General features: G+C 42.5%; 1 protein-coding gene across 1 annotated transcript in view; it reads right to left on the reverse strand.

The window, feature by feature from the left end:
• Positions 1–2,229: 2,229 nt before the first annotated feature.
• The window catches only part of LOC113824507 (axoneme-associated protein mst101(2)), a 30,413-nt gene continuing 30,142 nt past the window's right edge, over positions 2,230–2,500 (reverse strand). The window contains exon 11 of the mRNA XM_070116209.1: positions 2,230–2,500. This exon is cut by the window's right edge and continues 1,789 nt beyond it. The gene's annotated coding sequence lies outside the window, so the exon portion shown is untranslated.

Genomic DNA, 2,500 nt, shown 5'->3' on the forward strand with positions numbered 1-2,500 from the left:
CCCTCGCATATTTTTCAATCAATGCAAATATTGACAGGGTATTTAAGGTGATTCCTTAATTAGTGGGTGCAGTTAAAATAATCTGCCACATCTCGAACCAGGCCCATGTGGTTTGCTAGCCACCCTTGAATTATGATGCTTGACCGCCAGTCTCTTTCTCTCTCTCTCCCTCCCTCTCTCTCTCTCTCTCTCCCTCCCTCCCTTCCTCTCTCTCTCTCCCTCCCTCTCCCTCCCTTCCTCTCTCTCTCCCTCCCTTCCTCTCTCTCTCTCTCCCTCCCTCCCTCCCTTCCTCTCTCTCTCCCTCCCTCGCTCCCTCCCTTCCTCTCTCTTTCCCTCCCTCCCTCCCTTCCTCTCTCTCTCCCTCCCTCCCTTCCTCTCTCTCTCCCTCCATCCCTTCCCCTCTCTCTCTCTCTCTCCCTCCCTTCCTCTCTCTCTCCCTCCCTCCCCTCCTCTCTCTCTCCCTCCATCCCTTCCTCCCTCTCTCACTCCCTCCCTTCCTCTCTCTCTCCCTCCCTCCCTCCCTTCCTCTCTCTCTCCCTCCCTCCCTTCCTCTCTCTCTCTCTCTCTCTCCCTCCTCCCTCTTTCTCTCTCTATTTTCTACTATGTGATGTCTCCTTTCTGAGACACTGAGGACAAGACCTTGTAGGGGTTCACCTATCCCTCCCTTCCTCTCTCTCTCCCTCTATCCCTTCCCTCTCTCTTTCTCTCCCTCCTTCCCTCTCTCTTTCTCTCCCTCCTACCCTCTCTCTCTCTCCCTCCCTCCCTTCCTCTCTCCCCCTCTTTCTCTCCTCCCTCCCTCCCTCCCTCTCTCTCTTTCTCTCTCTCTCTTTATCTCCCTCCTTCCCTCTCTCTCTCTCCCTCCCTCCCTTCCCCTCTCTCTCTCTCTCCCTCCCTTCCTCTCTCTCTCCCTCCCTCCCTTCCTCTCTCTCTCTCTCTCTCTCTCTCCCTCCCTTCCTCTTTCTCTCTCTATTTTCTACAATGTGATGTCTCCTTTCTGAGACACTAAGGACAAGAACTTGTAGGGGTTCACATATGGGTTCTTATACCCTCCCTTCACTGTCTCTCTCTCCTTCCTTCCCTCCCCTCCCACGCTCTCTCTCTCCCTCTCCCCCTCCCTCCCTCTATGGGCATGTGTGTGTGTTCTTACCTATTCTTTTAAAATAGTCCTTGTTTGCTTTCCTGATATGTATTCTTGGCACATTCAATACTATTCTTTTTTATTGTTGTATTTGGAAAAATAAATGTCTACTTTATTGTCATCACCTCAAACTTTTTGCTATGAGATCTTGTTCCTATTTTACAAGAAAATTACAAATTTATAATTTTCCTGTTGCTTGCAGTATGATTTGAAATCAAAACGATTTTGCTTCATTTTCTTTTTTCCATCAGTGTTCTGTTCTGCTTTTTCAGTAAGACCCTGAAAGGTGGTGTGTGCGAGGTCTATTATGTTCTTCTCATTTTGAATGAAGAAATTGATAAATCCTTCAATAAATATACATCTCTAGTAGATATTGTAGATATAAATTTTTGTTTAAGTTTAGAATAAAAAGGATATTTAAGAAAGAAGAGGAGATACGAGAGATAATGATGCTGTTGTTAGTTCAGTCAACTTGAGAATAGTAACATTAATTTTAGAATGAAAAAATCATAACCACCCACTAGCATTATGTGGTGGTGCTGGATAGGCACCTGGTTATGAACCCACCTATAATAATAATTTTGACAGATTGTAAAAATAGGAAGTGATATTAATTACATTATGTTGATAAGTACAATAACAGTAATGATAGTAATGATACTACTAATAAAATCAATATCATCATCATTACATTATTCCTGTTATATTATCATTATTATTGTTGTTCAGGCTCCATATGGTAACCATAGATCCCCTCCCTCCAACAAGGTATAGTGCTTTTCCCTAAAATATATATTTTTAGATATGCTACTACTAGCATATTTTTCTTTATTTTGTGATGTGGATGGCATTATGAAAATTAAGTGGTATATATATATAATTTCATTATGAATATGTCTTACCATGAGAGATAACTATATGGACACAATAGCCATGTAAGTTCTTTGTTCAAATTCATCTTTGCATCACCAGTTTTAGGTCTAAACTTTGAAAGGCACACAACCATATGGATCTCTGATTTCAGTATTGGTGCTTCTGTTCTGTACCTCTATCATCATTACACACACAAAAAGGATAAACAAACTTCCAAGTAATTTTTATTCTTTTCCTTATAATGACACAGAATACTTGAAGTCTGATGCAAAACACAGGGAAGTGAGGTGACAACTGCTCCTTCTGCGAGAACCTTAAAGCATTACATGAGGTATGGTGAAATGGTGAGTGGATACCAAGGCATGAGAGCTCAGAACAACAGCATACTGTGTCCAGGATAAAGCAATGGTTAAAAAGCTTTAGACCCTCACATAAAGCTTTGCAATTCTACCTCAGTGTTTACAGCCAGAGTACCGTACCAACATGACC

This window comes from Penaeus vannamei, chromosome 38, assembly GCF_042767895.1.
Source record: "Penaeus vannamei isolate JL-2024 chromosome 38, ASM4276789v1, whole genome shotgun sequence".
NCBI lineage: Eukaryota > Metazoa > Arthropoda > Malacostraca > Decapoda > Penaeidae > Penaeus > Penaeus vannamei.